Raw genomic sequence first — 14093 nt, 5'->3', positions numbered from 1 at the left:
CTGTGATGTTTCTCCTTCAGAACCTGGAACAATTTGTACAGGTTGTTTTCCCTTATCACCATTTTTCTTTGAAAATTGTGGATCTTGATTACCAGTTTGGTCTTGAACCCTTGATATTTTTCTCGACCTCAACTCGTATCTTTTATGAAGCTCAAATTGCATTAGATTTGTAGATATTTTAGAATACCCATTAATTTACTCCTCATTTAAAAGAGACTAAAATTTAGTCCATACCTTCAAATTCTATTTCCTCATATGATAACATTGAGTACTAGTTCTCCTGGAACTTTAAAGCCTCCTTTAAATTCTCATCAGTTTCATCTTTAACCATTAAAGGTGGTAGCACCTGATCTTCTTTATATTTTTATCCCTTTGTAAAAATTGAAGAGGATGATTGTAAGGTCTCCTGAATGGAGGATTGAAATTTATATTTCCCCCTTGCCGCAATTGTCTTGGTGGATTCTTATTTTCAAGCTCCAACTTAACTAACTTGTTTGAAAGGTTCCTAATCATTTTGGTCATTTCATCTAAATTTTGATCTTATGAGTCTTTTTTCTACCCTAAAGGTCCAGCCTATTCTTTTCCCTTTCTTTTCATAGGATGATTAGATTTGCCTTTCTATTTTCCTGTGATTGCTAGATTTGCTTCAATCTCTAAGGAATCAGTTTGAATTTTATCGAGAGTATCTGACTTCCTTTCTCTAAGAGTAAAACCAAAGTCTTCATCAAAAGATCCTGCAAAAGCTACTTTGGTCATTGTTGGTATTCCATTATAGAGCTTATTAAATCGTTTAATAAACTCTATCACCTCCTCATTATGTTGCTTCTTTATATTATTGAATTCAGTCAAATAATAAACATGGTCTTTCTTTTCACCCCACTTAGTTGTAAAATCATTTTCCAATTCTTCCCAAGTATTTATTGAATTTGTTGGAAGATTTTTAAACCATTTCCTATATTCTCAATCCAAATACCAAACAAAAAGCCTCATCACCACATCTAAATATTCAATATTCAAATTTTCTACAAATGCAGAAAAAGTTGAAATATTATTTTTCATTGTGATACCATCTTCCCCACTAAACCTTGGTAGCATCTTTACGTAATGTTGTGGAACTAATTCACTCATTGAGGCAGATTGAGGGATAGATAACAATTAGCTAAAAATCCAGGTATGCCATATTGACAGGTGGAAATGGAAGACTTCCTATCTGATATGAAGAAGGAGGAGGGAGTCTTACAGAAACATGAACAACTTGTGATACAACTGGAATTTTCTGAGGTTCAGTTCTAGTACAAACTATTTTTATTTATTTAACTTCAAATATAGAAGGGAAAGAGAATGAAAATATTTTGAAATATTTTTGTTCCAACAGAAGCTTTGGAAAAGGAAAGTTAGGTGGTGGAAACTACCCAGAAGAAAAATTTAGGGTTTTAGGAGAAGCTTCAAGAATACTCAACTCAAAATTATATGAACTTGCGGCAAATTTTCGAGGAGTATAATTGTCAATTTGGGAGTTATTAGTGATTGTCTTTCTCCCCTAACTCTTTTAGAAATGAATTTTTAAGGATCAAACAAATTTGGAGTCTTTTGTTATGAAGTATCTGAATGTGTATGTGGTGTTCTTGGAGTCAGATTTGCAATCAACTAATTTCACTTGGCGAGAAATTTCAGCCCACACTTTCTTCATTCCCCCAAAAAAGAAATGTTCAATGAATACCCAGGGAAAATATTCAACATCAGTCCTCGAAAACGATGCCAATTGATGTGTCTCCCTAAATCGAATTCCTAGCTGAAGGGGAACAAGTGCCTAGAATATTAGTTTTAAATTTGATAATTTATTTTTAAATATTTCCTAGAGACAAACCTTTATGTGTAAACAAAATATAATATTGGGGGTTGAAAAAGTACTCAAAATGGCCTAATATCATTGATCACAATTTTTTTTTGAAGTTGTAGAATAGTGAGAAGAAAATAAAAAGTAAGGGTTTTAAATACTAGGCTTTACAAAATGCAATTTAATAAATCCATGAAGAAAATATCTTGGTGAAAAGAAAAAGGAGAATGCAGCGATGAAGTAGTGGAGCACCTATTAAGGATTCTGCAAACAAATTTACATGCATCTTCTACAACCCTTAAGAAACATAGATAAATCTATTCATTTAAATAAGAAAACCTATTGCAATCAGACACATACTTGAAATAACAAAAAACAATAATGAATGCATCACAAAAGAAAGGCACACATGCTGTGAACAATCAATATTCTCGAATCAACCTTGATAATATTTATTCACCTCCCAACAAAAAAAATTCACATTACACAATTCTCAAAAGTCTAAGCCAAAAATTATGAACCCCCTTCAGTGATTCTCCAATGTTTTTTAAATATTACATCAAAAACAATTATAGCATAACTGTCAATCTTCCCTAATTATCTTAACTATTTTAAAATAAAGAGTTTTAAAAAATTACAAAATGTACACTCTTATTGTGGAGAGGTAATATGACTAGTGGAACTTTGAATTTGAGAATGAACTCCTAGTTCCACAATTCAAAATTCAATAGGTGCAATTAGCTTCTCACATTTTTTCCAAATTACTAAATTGGAGGAGTACATACGATCATTTTTTGAAATGCCAATTTTAAGTTTGTTAACTTGGTATAGTTGTGCTTGGTAATGTTATCACCCCAAGAAAATCCCCTAGGTTGTAGCTCGGAGATGCTCGGGAACATTACAAATTCAACTTATTGTTGCAAATGGATGAATGGAAGAGATGATGCTTATCCAAGCCAGATAACAACTTCTACTATGCTGAACTCCAGACATGCGTGAACACCCCCAGAATACAAGGCTTTAGACCACCAATTACTAACAGTTCAGAGATTGAGTGAATACGAAGAATACTGACCACACCAGCAAATGCACAAGACCTTGTGATGGCTAGTTGCAACCAGTAAAGAGGTCTGCAAATCTAATTCCCTAGTATACAAACAGGATGATAGCTATCTGTCACTAAGTGAAAAGAAACCTGATTAACACATTCACTGATACATGCAAGATTTAAACACAGAGGTAGGATGATAGCTCCTTTAATGCTAAACATCAAGAGTTCAGGAAAACTGCATATCAGTCACATCCTAGAACAGAATAGAAATGAAAAATGAGCAATTAACAACAAAAGAAGCTTGTATTAGTTGAAAATGAAGACGAGATGCTACAAGTATTAAGGTAGTTACAGTCTCCAGAAGTTGAACATTACATCAAAACAACAACCATCAACCCTAATTACATCTGGCTTCTGGGTATATATAGAGTTTCATTACAGAGGCACTCGGCCATTCTAGGTGTGGAGGGGTCATAATTGACCACCAACCGCTTTAACTGCTTGATGGAGTCTCTGGCGTGTTTACTTGCTTCAGTGAATAAACCTGATCTTCTCAGATGCTCTGCTATCCTCTCGGGCAGGTAGAGTGTCATATAGGATGAAATCCCATACCTATTGAATGGAGTTATCTGCTCGAGCTTTTTCCTTCTTCTTCTCGAGTATACAGTCTGTTGAATGGGGTGGTTGAGGAGGAAATGCACCGGGTACTGGTAGGCGGTCGTCTTCATCCTTAGGGTGGATGGAATGGTCAGGGCAAGTGGATTGCATGGAAAATGTATGAGCAGGGGTGGAGGAAAGACATCAGCCATTGGATCAAACAGATAGACGGTGAGAATCAACTCGGTGAAGGGTATCGGGAGATACGGAGGCGGAGTGAGCGCGGGCCGTTGGATCTCAGGAGGGCAAATCCAACGGTCATCAGACGGAGGAGGCGCATGGGATGTAACGAGCGGGAAAAGCAGTTTTGGTGGTGGGCAGTATTGATCGCACTGCTTTCAGACACAGGGTGGTAAAAGTACAAAGGTGCGCGATCTCCTCAGGGCATGATGCGTGGCAGTGAAAACCGCTATCCATCGCGCGTTATCGGGCTGTCACTTCGCGGGTGCGAGAAGAGCGAACGCCATCCGATTGCGGCGAAGATTATCGGACAATGGGGAATCAGTCGAACAGGTTCTTTATTGGATGTGACGGGGGACCGTTAGATCAGGGTGCAGCAATCAACAATTGCAATTGCGGCAGGGGGTTTGTGAAGGCCTGTGGTCGCGTGGGCGTGGGTTTATGGGGGCATGAGTTTAAGCGCCTGGGGCTTAAGAAAAATGGAGTTTTATATGGTTTTATAATAAAAGAGCATAGGATACGGAGATGAAAGGAGAGTGCAAGAGGTAACGGAGAAGGTGAGAATGACCGGTAGAGGCTTCCTTTGAGAAAAACCAAGGACCGAGCTTACTTCTGCTCCTCGAGTATCAGCAATATGTAGCAGAGCTAACACTGGCTCCTTCTGGGGATGAGATCCTCCCTGTGAGGTCTCAAGAACTGCAGATCATTGCCTTTCCTATGAAAACCAGATTAGCAAAATTTCCTAGTGTTCCATTGGGCATGGAGTCTAACTGAGTCTACACTAAAACAGATAAAATAACATATTTACAACTTTAAGGCCACAAGACCTTAAATAATATAAATTTTCAGAAAACACCCATTGACTGGGTCATCAAAAACTGCTTCCCCCTTCATGCTTTGCAGCATGAAAGTATTGTTCCCTTGGATCTGAGAAATGATGAAAGGCCCTTGTTATAGACATTTTTGGGCACTACAACCCCAAGCATAAAATTTCCATAAACCAAGGGCTCCTAAGTCCCTAAAAGTGTTGTTCTAACCCCTAAAGGAACAAGGTCAATTGATTACAGCTTCTCCCAGAAGTTCTCCATGAAAAACTGCTCAGAACTGGTCAAAACAGGATCATTTCAGCTGCTCCATAGGCAAAGTGCATTGCATCTCACCTAAGTACACTCTGTGGGTGCGTTGCATTTCAAAAAGCCCTTCTATGGGGTGCGATGGGCGAGAAGTGACAAATGGCAGTGTCAATCCGCGAGGTGGAGAGGCATGGAATCTTCCAGAAACTTCTCCTGTGACACTTGCCTCTCTGAATTCGACCAAGGATGAGTAAGAGATCATCAATCTCCAAGTGGAAGCAAGAACTATCATAGGGAAGACACTAATCAAATCACAAGCTGACTCATCTCCCTTACAGATATCTATATATGGATCCCTCATCCCAGAGATCGAGAGGCTGGAATTTTGCATCTTGTAAGGAATTGTTGTTGGTTTCTTGAGACAACATCATAGTGTTGGGTGATCTAAGCTTTGTATGAGGTGAAGAAGGGCTTACTTGCTGAGAGGATGATGCTGGGTCAGAACAACTGGTTGTAACTCCCTTGGCTCTTTCTTGATTATCAATAAAAGCTATTCAAGTTTTCCTCCATACTCTTGTGTCATTTATGTTTTATGCATTTTTATGGTCAATTTACATATGATCCTAGATTGTTTATGATTATAGATCCATGTTCTTGTATAGTGTTATGCTACTCTGATCCTACAGGTAATCTGTGAAGCTGGGCGTACAAGGAAGCAAGTAGCAAAGGACTATCAAAAGAGAGAGGAATCGAACTACGAGCTAAGCGCAAGACAGAGGTTGGTCTCCTTTGTTCTTCTCTCATCTATATTTCATAAAGGAAAAATGAAAGTAGCTTTACTTGGTTTGTTTCTAAGTTAGCTACCACACCTTAGTGGGATAAGCAATTCTGTGTAGACACTTTTCCCTGGACGAATTAGGTTGTTTGTTTATCTTCCTTGTTGTTTATTTTATAAACTTACAGACGGGGCCTGAAGTCGAGCCAGGTAGCTTTCGAACTACATTTGCTATGCAAATTCAAAGTAGATAAATGCCGCTTCAGTCAATCTCTGGGTTTTGTTTATGAATTAAACAACTGATTTAGAAACTCTCTGATTGCCCTAGTGGTAGCTCCAGTAACCTCCTTAGATCTACCCCTGATTGTTGATTTACTGATTACCATTTGCTCGGCCAAAACCCCTGAACTAAACTGCAAACTGTGACTCGGAACCCAAGCAAAGTCTTGTCTCTGGCCCAGCGCAGGCTCTATTCTGTGAATCTGAAAATCAGCGCACTTCCTGAGTGTAGTAGGTGCGCTGCATTTCAAGTTCACTGTGTTACAGGTGCGCTGATCAGACTAGGCATTGTTCCTCAGTTTTGGTTTCTGTGTTCATTCTTTTCAGTTCTATTCATGAATTTTGCTGCCTATAGTCAGTATATCTTTGTTTGAAACCCCTTTTCCTTTCTGTTATTCCGCCTCCATTGTGCAAAGAACTGTAAATGTTTTTGTGTATTTGTTGAGTCATTTTTAGTTCTCCTTTGCAAAAAGTAGCGTAGTTGTACTGTCGTTTCTCGATTTGAAAGTGTCGCAAGTGTCGTTTTTAGTCGTAGAAGAGAGTCTGATTGCTCTTGATAGTCGATTACCCTGTTACTATTGTATTCGATCTAGATTTGTAGTTTTTTCTAGTGTCGAAAGCAAGTATTCATTTCCGAATCGTAAAGTGTTGTAATTTTCTTCATTTTTTATTTTGAAAAGAAATTTGTTAGTAATTGTCACTTGAAAAGTAATTCAGATTTGCGCATTAGCTTTCTTTTTATCATTCACATACTAAGAAAGCCGAAAATAAATACATGCATGTGCATTTGCATTTAGACTGTTTGATTGGTTTGATTTAGGACAATGCATATAGTGTGTGCTCTTTGCTCTTTGTGAAAGAAAACTGTCTCTCTTTCCTTAGTAGCTAGGATTTTCATTGCACAAAGAAGATAAGAGACTGTTTATCATCTTAGATTGCATTTTAGGAATTGTACATCTACATCACGCGGTGAACCTGAAAGGCAAATTTCTTAAGCAAGATCAACTATAAAATAAATTTAATGAATCTAGCAACGCTTTGGAACCTAACGCACAACATCTAGAAGTCTAGGCTAGAGACGTATTTTGGCGTCGTAAAGCCTGGTAACTGTTGTTCTCACTGATGGTTAGGTGATTCCTCCACTTTGAGACGATAAGTGCCAGTATGAACTTGTGCTCCCACGTACCGTCGAGTATATTTTGGGAGACCACAATAGGCTTAATCCTTTATCCATAGGAAGCCGTGTCTGCCGCCCTATCGATCGCAATGCACTGAACACAACATTCGGGAAGATTGACTGCCGTACCGTAAAAAGTATTCTGCAGTTTTGCGATTGGTTTGGTAATCCCTCTACCTAGATTTCCAGAGTAGTCCCTTTCGTTCCTTTTCAGACTCCTTAACGGAAAAGGTCCATCTGAGCACTTGTCACTTCAGGCTCATTAAAAATCGAAGGCGACTAGAGTCATCTTTTGTTTTTTCTCGACTATTAAAAATAGAAAAGACAAGTTGTGTCAAAGCGTCTAAAATTTATTTTAAACGGAATAATCATCACCCTTTCCTACATTGATCTTAGGTTGAGAAAATGGAATCCAACAACCAAGGAATTCCCCTTGGAGGAAATCCTAGTCCCTTCTCCTCTTGGGGAGATGTTGGTGCACCCCATATGGCCACATTGTCGCTTCCAAGACTGACAATCGTCTTTCCTGTATGGCTCTTCTCAACCTCTGTCGTTCAGAACACTGCAATTCCTCAACAATCGAGTCAGCAACTAGACGAATATAGAGTTACCCCCCAACCCTCTACTTCAATTCTTCCTCTCCTCCTTCCTCTTCGCTTGATGGGGCTGGTAAAACCAAAAATCAAGTATCTGGGAAGAAGAAGGAAAAGAAGAAGAAAGAGAAGAAGAAGAAGAGCCAAAAGCGAAAGGGGGCAACCAAGCATCGTCTAGCGAAAATCCACACACTGCACCGACCAGGCCTAAATCGCCATGTGTCATTTGCAAAGGAGACCACTATCATAGAGATTGTCCCTGCATCCCTCGGATCTTAAGGGACTGGTCTCCTCATTTGCACAACCCGGTGTCGTCAACCTCTGATGATCATGTTTAAAACACACTGTCGACTAGTGAAAGTGAAGCCCCAGGACAAAAAGTAAAATATAGATTTCCTTGTAAACTGTGCGAAGGCGATCATGCCGTCCACCGTTGTCCCTTCTTAGACGAGGCTAAAAGAGTTTTGGACGATCGTCCAGTTTCACCGTTACGACTTCCTCCTGGATATAAAAAACTCTTGCCAAGTCCATCACTAGTTGAAAATCCGGCTGACGCGCTCAAGTGGTCGGCCGAAGCATCTATCATTGAAGACGAACCATCTGAACCCATACCAGACGAAAGTCAAAAGGTCGAGGCGGTAGTTGACCCAGTCTTGCCTTCAGAGGTTCCATCTTTAGATGATACAATCGCAGAAGAGAATAAGGATGACACCGTCCAAATTCTTTTCGTAAGCACAGACTCCGATGAACACGGGGGCAATTTACCCATTCCTTTACCGTAGGAAGGAAGTTCATCAGAGTCGTACCCGGCCATCTATTCGGTCCCACCTCCAAGCAACCTAGTTGTCTCCTTTGACTGGAATCAACTAGGCAGAGCCCGTTTACCGGCTAGTGTACCATTCCGAATCATTGCTCAAATATATATAATGGTTATGGCCAGTACCATCATAGATGAAGGGGCTTCTGTGAGTATCCTTTCCTCGACTGCTTGGAAAGCGCTTGGTTCGCCATCGCTTTTGCCTGAGATGAGAAATCTAACAGGCTTTGACAAAGGAACCAGTGGACCGTTAGGGATCCTTCCCAATGTGCCCATAACATTGAGAGGGAAAACCATTCATATGAATGTAATGGTGGTCCAAGGACCCTTGGATTATAATATACTCCTTGGACGAGACTATATTTATTGCATGGGAGCCATTGTCTCATCACTCTTTAGAGTAATGTGTTTTCCGCATGAAGGAAGAGTGGTCAAGCTCGTAGACCAGCTTTCATTTCCCGGATCACACATAGAAAATAGTCATATACCATCCCTAAATGGTCTTTTCACACAAGGAATGTATCATCAATCCCCAGTCCGTCCACCTGATGAGCGCGAGTGATTTGGGGGACATGACTGAAACCCAGGGGGCATGCACCCTGGTCTGCTTTGGCAGGAAAACTTCGGGTATAGGGTAGGTTTCCGCGAGAGATATATGACTAGTCTGTACTCCCGCCCGTGATTGGAAAAGGGGGTTAGACTGGAATAAGATTCCCTCATCAAAGTTATGTGAGTGGATTATCTCACCTTTGTCTACTTCGGTAGACATCGCCGAAGAAATGTTTTGTTTGCGCTGTGAATAGAACAATCTTTGGTAACCTGAAAGAGGTATACCTTTCCTAATAAAACAAATGTTTTGTCGGTAGAACAAAAGGTGACCTTGAAGCCTTATTTTATACCTGGGGGCATACAAACCTTTTGGCGTGCAAGCGAAGGGCGACTATTTTTTTTTTAAATTTGTAGGTCCTCTAACCCTTTAAACTCGTAGGATTGGTCGTTTCCTAACTTGCATAAAGAAAGGATGTGGGGCAAAACTCTAAAAATTGCCGTTTTCATATATGAGACATTCTTATTATACGACTAGATTAATCGAGTAGTTTTAGCACATAGTTCAAGCTCGTTAAAAAATAAACATAAGTCATGAGAAAATGTTTCTCCCCGCGTTTAAGCTCATTAAAAAATGAACTATTTCCCGGTAAATAACCATCGTGAATGTAGTAATTCAGCCTTTAAAGCCTTGGTCGTGTTCTCATCATCACCTCCACTTTGTATTGGCCGATCATTCACCTCCATTTGATTGTTTACCCCTTTTGAGGAATAGCTGCGAAGAGTGATCCCACTAGCCATCCTTGTAACACTGCCATGATTGGAAAATTCCAAAACTTACCTGGAATCAGCTGCTACCCAATTTTATCACTCGTTCCTCAAAAGATGAGTCTCCTTTAAGCTCTTTTCAACTGACTCATAAAATATGAAAAGGTTTTCGAGCCATTGGCCTCTCCAGCTCGTTAAAGGGACCGGAAGTGCTATCCCTCCTTTAGATTTTAATCTTTTTGGACCTGAGGGATTATTACACAAAAATATCAAGCACTTGTTTTGTTCGGCTCGTTAAAAGTATCGAAAATTCATCCCTTCTGTATTGTTTTATACTTTTTCGGACTTAAGGGATTAGATGACGAAAAATGAATTTTGGAGTTTCCTTTACGTCCCTTTTCAGACTCTCTAAAATTGAAAAGGACCGAGTTATCTTTGTCGTTAAACTCGTTAAAACTTAATAGCGACAAACTTGTCCATAGCAGACAAGAACGAGTTTCACTATCGCTAGGCTCGTTAAAACATAGCGATGGGTTTGCCCAAAGGGAAAATTATAGAACAAGCATATGTTATCCTCCTCAAGCTTGACAAAAATAAAGAGGTACTGGTCAGCAATGACTAGGGAAAAATTGGGAAGAAAACTTGAAGAAACTTTGGTGGTAGCAAGCCGCTCTTGAACATGACACTTTCACTCCACATCCAAGTTGGGTTGGGTTGTCTCATTCACCGGTCACATCACCATGGTCCCATCACACAATCCACATTTTGGGTTAATGCTACCAATCCATCACGTCAGTGTCGCTGATATGTTCAAGAGAAGTCATTCAGAGAATTCACCTGTGTCTCACCCGCTGCAATACTTTTACACTCCATTCTTTCATGACCGCCACCCTGAACCTTATATCACCAGATCGTTTTCACCTCCATTAAAATCATTTGCTCCGTTTCGTGTCATTGATGTGGGATTCATTAAGGCCCTACTATGACGGATCGCTTCTTGTCGACATCAGCTCATTATCCAAGAAGTCGATCTAGGAACACCCCGTTCAGTAATTTGAAGCTTGCATGCCTCAATGGCAAGTTTCTCACTTCCGACGACAGGTTTACATCAATGACCTTCGACCGAAAGATTTTGCGTGGTGTTCGACGCCAAGTCCTTTATTCACACCACGTGAATTGTACTGCAGTACCTTGAGGGTCATTATCATTATCGGTGATTCCTCTCGCGCCTGTTAACAACTTACATCATTGACTGGTAAGCAGGCGATGTCTTTCCATGTTCGACTCCAAAACATCTCTCACATGGATAGACTTGTAATTCGAGTGAAGATAGAACGAGATTTGAAGACCCCGGATCTAGTTTCATCCATCTGGGCTGCGATATATATTCAGGGAAATAAAGACATCAAATGTACATCATTGCTGCACAGATAATCATCCAATCAAAGGGATGATGGCTCTACCAGAATCATCAGTCTACACGCAGGCGATTGTCTGTCCTATGTACATGAAAATGAATTTATAAAGCTGAGCATGGGAATGTCCGCCTCAACTAGATCACGAAAATATTATGAAGATAATGTATTGTATTGTATTTTATTACAGGTCTCCTCCCAGCTTGAAAGAACTTCGGATCCTCATAATAAAGCATTTCACCTGACATCAAAAGATTAATGACCTCATGCTTTAGGGGGCAACTGTTATAGAGATTTTTTGGCACTGCAACCCCAAGCATAAAATGTCCATAAACCAAGGGCTCCTAAGTCCCTAAAAGTGTTGTTCTAACCCCTAAAGGAACAAGGTCAACTGATTACAGCTTCTCCCAAAAGTTCTCCATGAAAAACTGCTCAGAACTAGTCAAAACAGGATCATTTCAGCTGCTCCATAGGCAAAGTGCGTTGCATCTCACCTAAGTACACTCTATGGGTGCGTTGCATTTCAAAAATCCCTTCTATGGGGTGCGATGGGCGAGAAGTGACAAATGGCAGTGTCAATCCGCGAGGTGGAGATGCATGGAATCTTCCAGAAACTTCTCCTGTGACACTTGCCTCTCTGAATTCGACCAAGGATGAGTAAGAGATCATCAATCTCCAAGTGGAAGCAAGAACTATCAAAGGGAAGACACTAATCAAATCACAAGCTGACTCATCTCCCTTACAGATATCTATATATGGATCCCTCATCCCAGAGATCCGGAGGCTGGAATTTTGCATCTTGTAAGGAATTGCTGTTGGTTTCTTGAGACAATATCATAGTGTTGGGTGATCTAAGCTTTGTATGAGGTGAAGAAGGGCTTACTTGCTGAGAGGATGATGCTGGGTCAGAACAACTGGTTGTAACTCCTTGGCTCTTTCTTGATTATCAATAAAAGCTATTCAAGTTTTCCTCCATACTCTTGTGTCATTTATGTTTTATGCATTTGTATGGTCAATTTACATCTGATCCTAGATTGTTTATGATTATAGATCCATGTTCTTGTATAGTGTTATGCTACTCTGATCCTACAGGTACTCTGTGAAGCTGGGCGTACAAGGAAGCAAGTAGCAAAGGACTATTAGAAGAGAGAGGAATCGAACTAGGAGCTAAGCGCAAGACAGAGGTTGGTCTCCTTTGTTCTTCTCTCATCTATATTTCATAAAGGAAAAATGAAAGTAGCTTTACTTTGTTTGTTTCTAAGGTAGCTACCACACCTTAGTGGGATAAGCAGTTTTGTGTAGACACTTTTCCTTGTAACAACCCTGTCCAAAAAGCATCAAACTTCCCATGGTTGCCTTTCTTCTCTTTTAGTGCATCCCACTTAAGAACTAAGTCCCCAACCTGAAAGTTATCTACTTTTGTACTTCTGTCAAAGGCTTCCTTGATCTTCTTCTGGTGTGCCACAGACCTTTCAACCAATTGTTCTCTGATTTGATGTACCTCTGCTAAATCAGTGATCCTTTTTGCCATGTCTTCTTCCTCATCCTACTCTTCTTGCAAGAATTTTTCCACAGGGAGGGTTAACTAAATTGGGAATACAACTTTAGTGCCATATACCAACTTGAATGGAGAATTCCCAGTGGATTTCTTGGTGGTTACTCTGTCAGCCCACAGTGCATACTTGAGTTTAGAATCCCAATTCTTTTTGTTGTCTTCCAGTAGCTTTTTAATTATCCTTATCAGGATTTTATTGGATTATTCTGCTAGACAATTGCCTTGAGGGTAATATTAGGTGGAATGAACCAGCTTAATACCCATTGAGTCACACATGTCCACCAATTCTTTTGCCTTGAAGGTTGTTACATTGTCTATAACCAATTTATGTGGACAGCCAAATATGGTGAAGATATTCTCTGTCAAGAACCTCATGACCACATTATGATAAGCCTTTCTGGTGGGGATTGCTTCAATCCATTTAGTGAAGTAATCTATGGCTACTAAGATCCATCTGTGCTGGCCACTGGAATGTGGATTGATTTCTCCAATGAAATCCAAGCCCCACTGCTGAAAAGGGCCACTAGCATGTATGGGTTTTAAGGGCAGGGACTTCAATTGTTGTTTTCCTTCAAATCTTTGGCACCTTAACAAATAAAAATACATCAGAAAATAAGGTAGGCCAATAGTATCCAGCTCTAAGGATTTTGTGAGATGTAGGTTTCTAATAATGATGCCCTCCACACAGGCTAGAATCAAACTACTGCATGGCTTCAATGGATTGTTCTTTGTCCAGACACCTCAAAATAACTCCAGAAGGGTCCCTCCAGTAGAGCAGGTTTTCATAAATGCAATATTTGGCTGCCCTGAGCTTAATAGTTCTGGCTTGGCTTGAACTAAGGCCTGGAGGAATTTCTAGCTTCAACAAAAATTGAGCTATTGCAGAGTACCAATCACAAGAAGCTAAATTTTCTTCCAATGACTATCTTTTCCCTGGTTCATCTGTTTCTTCTTCTATTTGACCATTTTTTGAAATTGTGCTTATGAGATTTATGTCCAATGTTCTGCAATTTTCTTCAGCCATTAATCTGGCAAGGCCTTGACCTCTGATAAGCTTAGTGGGCTTCAATTCTATGTTAAATTTAATCATCTTTGCAATCCATTTAGCCCTTCTTCCATCAGCATCAGTCTGCGTTAGAACATCTTTTATTGAAGTAGAGGGTACATATGCAATTATCTTGAAATGCAGAATGTAAATGCTGAAAGCTTTCAAAGACTTGATAAAAGCATATGCCTATTTTTCAATGATATCATACTTTAGCTCAGCATCCCTTAATGTTTTGCTGAAAAAAGCCACTGGATGCTCTGAGCCTTCTTCATCTGCTTGCAATAAAATTGTTGCAAGGGTGTCATCAGAGGCAAATGAAAAT

This window comes from Pinus tabuliformis, chromosome 9, assembly GCF_031772625.1.
Source record: "Pinus tabuliformis cultivar Carrire ecotype Pingquan chromosome 9, CPIR1, whole genome shotgun sequence".
In the NCBI taxonomy this organism is placed as follows: Eukaryota; Viridiplantae; Streptophyta; class Pinopsida; order Pinales; family Pinaceae; genus Pinus; species Pinus tabuliformis.
This window is presented reverse-complemented; position numbering follows the sequence as displayed.